The 9,562-nt window shown below is 33.3% G+C and overlaps 1 pseudogene; it reads right to left on the bottom strand.

The window, feature by feature from the left end:
• Nucleotides 1-7,688: 7,688 nt before the first annotated feature.
• LOC129044825 (small nucleolar RNA U13) lies at nt 7,689-7,798 on the bottom strand (annotated as a pseudogene).
• Between the last annotated feature and the right edge of the window lie 1,764 nt (nt 7,799-9,562).

Raw genomic sequence — 9,562 nt, 5'->3', positions numbered from 1 at the left:
AGAATGTCTCCAGTAAAAACTATTTGTCTTGGAGGAAACTGTCACTGTAATATGTGCCTAAATTTGGGGGTAACCAGGAGGCAAGAGAACAGAGAAAACCTTCTTTCTTACGAACCTAAAAAGAGGCTTGGCAGCATGCCAACTATCTCAGGTGGCTACCTTCCAGGGTGGGAAAAAAACTGATTATAGTCTTCTAAACACAACAAGGAGTAATAGAAAGTGATGAGGAGATGAGGGTGAGAAGATCCGAACTTTGTGGACAGATGAGAGAGTGTATAGGTCTCATGAACTTATTCATTTTATCTTGAAAAACCTGAAAGGAAGGCCACTACCTATTTTTAATTGCCACTCTAGCCTGCACATGACCTTTAAGTATTTGGGAAAATTCTAGCAGATTGTTGACAAAGTCAGCTTGTATGAAAGCCACCTCTTTCTCCCATCCTCTGCTAAAAGTGAAATGGTTCATGTGCTTATCTCTCAGCAAAAGTGCTTGTCCTTTAAAATCAGTTCACTGGTTGTCTTGCAACCTTAGCTCTCCAATGGGCTCCATAAGTGTTATGATTTTTATGTAACCTTTTCTCGTTGTTAGGTTAAAAGAGATGTTCTTTGTAGCATTCTACATTTTAAGTAGATGCAGAGGTTGGTTTTGACAATTAGAAATAAAGCTTTTATGAACATTTGTGATCAAGTCTTTTTGTGGGCATATGTTTTCTGTAAGGTAAAGGAATGGAATGGTTGAGTTGTTTGATAAGTACATGTTTTACTTTTTAAGGAACTGCTGGCTTTTTTCCAAAGGGGCTTTATTATTTCACATTCCCAACAGTAGCATATGAGAGTTCCAGTTGTCTACATCATTACTCATACTTCCTATTATCAACCTTTTTTTAATTTTAGTTATTCCATGGGTAGGTGAGTAGTGATATCTCATTGCGGTTTGGATTTTCATTTCCCTGATGACTCATGATGTTGGGCATCTTTTCATGTGGTTATCAGCCATTCTTATATCTTCTTTTATTAAGTGTCTGTTTAAATATTTTTCTTATATTTTATTGGGCTGTTCCTATTCTTAATATAAAAAGTCTTTATATAGTCTAGATAAAAGCCCGTGGTCAAATATAAGTATTGCAATATTTTCTCCACATTTTTGACTTGCCATTTCACTTTATGATGTCTTCCAAAGAGAAAAAGTTCTTAATTTTGTTAAAGTCTAACTTCTCAAATTTTTTTCTCTTATGATTCCTGTTGTTTTTATTCTAGCTAAGAAATATTTGCCTATGTAAAAGTCTTAAGTATTTTCTTTTGTGTTTTCTTCCAAATGTTTTATAGCTTTATTTCTTACCTCTGGGTCTGTGTTCCATTTCAACTTAATTACTGTTTGTAGTGGGAGGTAAGGCAAGAGTCGGTGTTCATTTTCCCCATATAGATAGTCTCATATTCCAGTATCTTTTGTTGAAAAGACTATCATTTCCCCTCTTAAATTGCCTTGGTGTCTCTGCTAAAAGTTAATTCATCATGAAACACAGGTTTCACTTTCTGGACTCTGTATTCTCTTCCACTGGTCTGTGTGTTTATCTTTTTGCCAAAACCATACTGTCTTAGTTACTGTAGCTTAATAATAAATCTTACAGTCAGCTTATATAAGTCTTAGGATATGGTTTAGCTCTGTGTCCCTACCCAAATCTCATCTTGAATTGTAATTCCCATAATCCCCCTGTGTCGAGGGCGGGACCTGTGGGAGGTGATTGGATCATGGTGGCAGTCTCCCCCCTGCTGTTCTCATGAGAGTGAGTGAGTTCTCAGGAGATCTGCGGGTTTTATAAGGGGCTCTTCTCCCTTCACTCACACACTCTCTCTTGCCTGCCCCCATGTAAGATGTGCCTTTTCTTCTCTTTCACTTTCCGCCATGATTGTAAGTTTCTTGAGGCCTCCTCAGCTGTGCAGGACTGTGAGTCTATTAAACCTGTTTCGTTTATAAATGACTTAGTCTTGGGTATGTCTTTAAAGAAGTGTGAAAATGGACTAATACATCTTCCAGCTTCTTTCAGTTTTAAATTTGGCTTTGGCAATTCTAATCATTTGCATTTTCATACACATTTTAGAAATCTTTGTCAATATCTTCAAAAAATTACTGAGATATTTTGTGAGGGTTCTCTAGAGAAACAGAACCAATAAGATGTACGGAGATATAAAGAAGAGATTTATTACAGGAATTGGCTTACATAATTCTGAAAGCTCAGAAGTCTTATGCTGCCTGAAAGCTGGAGGACCAGGAAAGATGGTGTTGTAATTAAGTACAAGGCCACAGGTCTGATAACCCAGAGAATGGTGAGTGTAGAAGATGAGGGGCTGGTGTAAGTTCCAGAATCTGAAGGCCTGAGGATCTCTAATGTCTCAGGCAAGAATAACTCAAAAAGAGAGAAAAAATTTTGCCCTTTCTCTGCCTTTTTGTTCTATCTGAGCCCTCAATGGATTGGCTAATGCCCACCCACGTTGGTAAGGGTAGAACTTTACTCAGTCAACTGGTTCAAATGCAAATCTCTCTCAGAAATAAGAATACTGTTTTACCAGCTATCAGGGTATCTCTTAACCAAGTCAAGCTTACACATAAAATCAATCATCACAAGTATTAATTGAGATTGAGTTGAATTTATAGATCAAGTAGGGTAATTTGACATTTAACAATATGAAGTCTTCCAATCCATGAACATATTATATCTTTTTATTTATTTTGGTTTATTTAATTTTGTTCAGCAGTGCTTTTTAATTTTCAGTGTAGAGTTCTTTCATGTCTTCTTCAATTTACTATGAAATATTTTGTGTTTTTCTACACTATTGTAAATAATTTTTTAAATTTAATTTTCCATTTTTTGCTACTAGTATATAAAAACATTGATTTCTGCATATTAACCTTATATCCTCTAACCTTGCTAAATTCACATATTAGTACTAAATATTAACTTTGTATCCTGTAAGCTTGCTAAGGTTATTAGTCCTCATTTGTTAGTCTTGGTAATTATTTCATACATTAATTTGGATTTTCTATGTAAACAATCACACTGTATACAAATAAAGATAGTTTTACTTCTCTTCTCAGCTCTTTATGCCTTATTGCTTTATTGCAATGGTTAGAAACCCCAGTACAATGTTATGTAGGTATTACTGCAATAAGTATTCTTGCTGTGTTCCCAGTTTTAGAAGAGAAGAATTTAGATTTTCTACATAAAGTATGAATTGGCTATAGTTTTGTAAATGCCCTTTATCAGACTGAGAAAATTCCCTAGTATTCCTAGCTTCGTGAGAATATTTATAATGAATGAATATTGCATTTTGATGAATGCTTTTTCTGAAGCTATTAAAATGAGCATATGTTTTTTCCCGTTTATTTTGTCACTATGGTAGATTAAATTGATTTTTGCTTATCTTAGATAAATCTTACCAAGTTATGATGTGTTATCCCTTCATGTGTTGTATAAATTATAAATATTGATTTGCTTATGTTTAAAGGGTTTGTGTGTTGATTGGTCTGTTGTTTATTATTATTATTATTATTATTATTATTTTGTGATGTCTTTGTCAGGTTTTAGTGCTAGGGTTCTACTGGCCTTATAAAACAAGCTGTGAAAAGTTTCATATCCATCTATTTTCTAAAAGATTTTTGTGTAAGATTGGTATTATTTTTCCTTGAATATGTTATACACTTCTTAAGTGAAACCCCATGGGCCTGGAGATATCTTGGTCAAAAAGTTTTCTGATAATGAATTCAATTGAGTTAATTGATGGAAGGTTATTCAGATTTTCTGTTTCATATTGTGTTAATTTTGTAAGTTGGATTCTTCAAGAAATTTGTTCTTGTTTCTTCTAAGTTGTCAAATTTGTTGGCACCAAGTTGTTTATAATAGTCTCTTCATTAAAACATTTTTTAAGTTTCTGCAGTGATAATTCTCCCTCTACTCTAATCCCTGGCAACCACTGATCTTTTTATTGTTTCCATAATTTTGTCTTTTCCAGAATGCCATATATTTGGAATCATACAATATGTAGCTTATTAAGATTGGCGCTCAGTAATATGCAATTAAGTTTCTTTCACGTTTTTTCTTGACTTGATAGCTCATTTCTTTTTAGCTCTGAATAATATTCTATTGTCTAAATGTACCACAGTTTATTTATTTGTTTACATACTGAAGGACAACTTAGTTGTTCAGGTTTTAATAATTATAAATGAAACTGCTATAAATGTCTCAGTACAGGCTTTTATGGACATAAGTTTTCAGCTGCTTTAGGAAAATAACAAGAAACATTATTGCTACACCATATAGCAACAGTTTGTTTAGTTTTGTAAGAAACTGCCAAACTGTCTTCCGAAGTGGCTGCGCCATTTCACAGTCCCACCAGCAATAAATGAGTGTTCCTCTTTATTCACAACCTCACCACGATTTGGTGGTGTTAGTGTTCTGGATTTTGGCCATTCTAATCAGTGTGTAGTAGTATCTCACTGTTGTTTTAATTTTCATTTCCCTGATGACATAATGCAAAACATCTTTTCATATGCTTATTTTACATCTGTATGTCTTCTTGGGGAGGTCTCTGTTGAGGTCCTTGGTCCATTTTTTAATTGAGCTGTTTGTTTTCTTATTGTTAGGCCTTAAACGTTCTTTGCATATTTTAGATAACAGTTCTTTATCAGATATTTTCTCCCAGTTCATAATTTGTCTTTTCATTCTCTTGAAAGTGTCTTTTGTAGAGCAGGGATTTTTCATTTTAATCAAGTTCAGCTTATCAATTATTTATTTCATAGACAGTGTCTTTGGTGTCATATGTAAAAAGCCATTGCCCACTCCAAGGTTATCTGGATTTTCTTCCATGTTATCTCCTAGGGTTTTTATAGTTTTGTGTTTTACATTTAGGTCTGGGATCCAATTGAGTTAATTTTTATGAAGTGTGTAAAGTCTGTGCCTAGACTGTTCCCTCCTCTTCCCTCCCTTCCCCTCCCCTTTCCTCTCCTCTTTCCTTTCCTTCTCTCACATGCCCATCTATTACAGCACCATTTGCTGAAAGAATTTTTTTCTCCATTATGTTTTCTATGCTTTTTTGTCAAAGATAAATTGAATGCATTTACGTGGGTCTATTTATGGGCTCTCTATTCAGTTCCATTGACCTACTTGTCTTTTCTTTTGCCAATACCACACTCTCTTGATTATTGTAACTTTATATAATAATAAGTCTTGAAGGCAGGTAGTACTAGTTATCTAACTCTGCTCTTCTCCTTCAGTGCTGTGTTGGCTATTCTGGATTTTTTTTCCTTTCCATGTAAACTTTACAGTTTGTTTACATGTACAAATTAATGTGCTGAGATTTTCATTAAGATTGCATTGAACCTATACATCGAGTTGACAAGTATTGACATCTGGATGATATCAGCCTTCCTATTCATGAATATGAAATATCTCTCCATTTATTTAGTTCTTCTTGGACTTTTTTCATCAAATTTTTTAGTTCCTCATGTAGATTTTGTACATACTGTCATAGATTTATATCTAAGCATTTAACTTTGGGGGTGCTAATGTAAATATTATTGTGCCTTTAATTTCACATTTCACTTATTCATTATTGGTATGTAGAAAAGTGATTGACTTTTGTATATTAACTTTTTATCCTGCAAACTTGCTATAATCACTTATTAGTTCCAAGAGAGTTTTGAATTAATTCTTAATTTTCCAAATAAATAATCATGTCATCTGTAAACAGAGACAGTTTTATTTCTTCCTTCCCCATCTGTATACATTTTATTTCCTTTTCTTGTCTTATTGTATCAGCTAGAACTTCTAGTACGATATTGAAAAGGAGTGTGAGAGGGGACATCCTTGCCTTGCTGCTGGTCTTACTGAAAAAGCTTGAAGTTTCTCATAATTAAGTATAATGTTAGCTGTATGTTTTCTAAGTGTTTTTAATCAAGTTATGGAAGTTCCCCGTTATTCCTAGTTTGCTGAAATTTTTTTATGATCAGTAATAGATGTTAGATTTTGATAAATGCTTTTTCTGCATCTATTGATATGATCATATTTTTTTTCTTCTTTAGCCTATTGATACAATGGCTTACATTAACTGATTTTCAAATGTTTTACCAGGCTTGCCTACCTGGAATAAATCCCACTTGGTAGTGGTTTATAATTTTTAAAATACGTCTTTGGATTCTACTTGATAATATTTTGTTGAGAATCTTTGCATTTATTTTCATGAGAGATACTGGTGTGTAGTTTTCTTTTTATGTCTTTTTATTTTTTGTTGTTATTAGGGCAATGTTGGCCTCATAGAATGGGTTAGAAAGTATTCCTTCTTCTTCTATCTTCTGAAAGAGATTGTAGATTGGTATAATTTCTCCTTTAAAGGTTGGGTAGAATTTACCAGTGACCCTTCTAGGCCCAGTGGTCTCTGTTTTGAAAGATTATTAATTATTGATTTAACTTCTTTAATAGATATATGTCTATTCAGATAATCTATTTCTTCTCGTGTGAGTTTTGGCAGATTTTGTCTATCAAGGAATTGTTGCATTTCATCTAATAGGTTATCAAATTTGTGGGCATACAGTTGTTGATAATATTCTTTTATTTTCCTTTCAGTGTCCATGGAATCCATAGTGATAGTCTGTCTTTTCTTTCTCTTAATCTGTATCCTCTCTCTTTTTTTCTTAGTTAGCCTGGAATGGAGGCTTATTAATTTTATTGATATTTTCAATAAACCAGGTTTTGGTCCTGTTGGCTTTCTCTATTAATTTTCTATTTATAATTTTATTAATTTCTGTTCTAAGTTTTAGCATTTCTTTTTTATGCTTTCTTTGAATTTAATTTGCTCTTTTTTTAATAGTTTCCTAAGGTAAAAGCATAGAGTACTGATGTTAGATCATTCTTCTTTTCTAGTATATATGTTTGATGCTATAACTTTCCCTCTAAGCACTATTTTCACTGCATCTCAGAAATTTTTAATAAGTTTTGTTTTCATTTTCATTCAGCTTAAAAATTTAAAAAATGTATCTTAAAATTTCTTCTTTGACTCATGTGTTATTTATAAATGTATTATTTAATCTCCAAGTATTTGGGGGATTTTCCAGCTGTCTTTCTGGAAAAAAAAGAAATTTATTTCTAGTTTATTTCTCTTGTAGTCTGAGAGCAGATACTGTATAATTTCTATTATTTTAAATTTGTTAAAGTGTGTTTTATGGCCAAAAATATGGTCTATCTTGGTAAATGTTTCATGTAAACTTGAGGAAAATGTGTAACTGGCTGTTGTGGGATGAAGAAGTCTATAGATGTAAGTTATATCCAGTTGATTAACATCCAGTTGTTGAATTCAGCTACGACCTTAGTAGTACTTTACCTGCTTGATCTATTCATTTTTAACAGAGGCATGTTGAAGTCTCTAAAGGTAATAGTGAATTAATCTATTTCTCTTTGAAATCTATCAGTTTTTGACTCATGTATTTTCATGTTCTGTTGTTGGATATATATTCATTAAGGATTGTTACATCATCTTACAGAATTAACCCCCTATATTACTATGCAATACCCCATTTATTCCTGATAATTTTACTTGCTATAAAATCGGCTGTGCCTCAAATTAATATGGCTACTGTCCCTTTCTTTTTATTAGTGTTAGCATGGTATATCTTTCTCAAATCCTTTACTTTTTTTCCATATCAAGCAGGTATGATAGTATGCCAACATTGCAAAAAGGTTTGAGAGAAGTGCATCTCACACATGAGTGTAAAAAACCCAGTCATCACACTTATGAACCCCAAAAGGATTAAGCCTTTTACTTTTATTCTATGTGTCTCGTGGGCAACATACATTTGGCTCTTGTTTTTTGATCCACTCTGGCATTCTCTTTTGATTGGTGCATTTAGACCAGTGATTATTGATATAATTGGATTAATATCTACTATATTTGTTACTGTTTTCTATTTGTTATCCTTGTTTTTTGTTCCTATTTTTGTCTTCTACTCTCTCTGCCTTTTGTGGTTTTCAGTAAGCATTTTATATGATTATTTTTTCTCTATTTTTTTTTTAATTTTTGAGACAGGATCTAGCTCTGTCACCCAGGATGGAGTGCAGTGGTATGATCCGGCTCACTGTAGCCTTGAACTCCTGGTTCAAACAATACACTCACCTCAGCCTCCTGAGTAGCTGGAACTACAAGTGTGCACCATCATGCTCAGCTAATTTTTAAATTTTTTTTGTAGAGACAGGGCTTTGCCATGTTGCCCAAGCTGGTCGCAAACTTCTGGGCTCAAGCAATCCACCCACCTAGGCCTCTGAAAGTGCTGGGACTACAGGCATGAGCCACCATGCCTGACCTTCTCTCCTTTTTTTAACATATCAGTTATACTTCTTTTTTCTCACCTTTTTAATGTCTGCCCTTGAGTTTGCAATATAAATTTACTACTAATTCAAATATATTTTCAAATAACACTACACTACTTTAAGGGCAATGTACTTACTTACAGTAACAAAATCATCCTCGTTACCCCCCTCACCCCTGGTATCATTGCTGTCATTCATTTCACTTACACATAAAAAAAAATCGTAAGCGTATATATGTAAGAACATGTAATCAAATACATTGTTGCTCTTCTTATTTTAAATAAACTGTTACCTGTGAACTCAGTTATGAATAAAAAAGTTATTTTATCTTCACATGTTCCTTCTTTGATGTTCTTCCTGTCTTCATGCCTATTCAAGCTTCTGACATATATACTTTTATTTCTCTCTACAGACCTTCTTTTTACCATTTCTTTTAAGGCAGATTTACTAGCAAAAAATTTCCTCAATTCTTGTTTGTCCAAGAAAGTCTTATTTCTTCACTTAGAAAGATAATCTTATGAAATACAGAATTCTAAGATGTTGCTTTTTTTCTCTCAACACTTTAAATATATTTCACTCTTCTTGCTTGCATGATTTCTGAAGAGAAGTGGGATGTAATTTTCATCTTTGCTCCTTTATAGGTAAAGCAGGGTTTCCCCCCTCTGGTTTCTATCAGGATATTTTCTTTATCTTTGATTTTCTGTAGTTTGAATATGATATACCTAGGTGTGGGATTTTTTGTGTTTGTTGTTTTGTTTTGCACGTATTTTCTTTGCAGTTCTATGATCTTCCTGGATCTGTGGTTTGATGTCTGGCATTAATTTGGAAGAATTGTCAGTCATTATTGTTTCAAATACTTCTATTCTTGTCTCTCTTCTTTCTCCTTCTGGTATTTTCATTACACATATGTCACACCTTTTGTAGTTGTCCCACACTCCATGGATATGCCGTTCTGTTTTTTAAGTCTTTTTTCCTCTCTGCTTTTCAGTTTTGGAAGTTTCTATCAAGATAACTGCAAGCTCAGAGATTCTGTCCTCAACCGTGTCCAGTCTGCTAAATAAGCCCATCAAAGGCATTCTTCATTTCTATTACAATGCTTTTGAACCATAGCATTTCTTTTCAATTTTTTCTTAAAATGTCTATCTCTCTGCTCACATTGCCTATCTCTTCTTGCATACTATCTACTTTATCCATTGGAGCCCTTAGCA

Source organism: Pongo pygmaeus, chromosome 13, assembly GCF_028885625.2.
Source record: "Pongo pygmaeus isolate AG05252 chromosome 13, NHGRI_mPonPyg2-v2.0_pri, whole genome shotgun sequence".
Lineage (NCBI taxonomy): Eukaryota > Metazoa > Chordata > Mammalia > Primates > Hominidae > Pongo > Pongo pygmaeus.
This window is presented reverse-complemented; position numbering and strand designations above follow the sequence as displayed.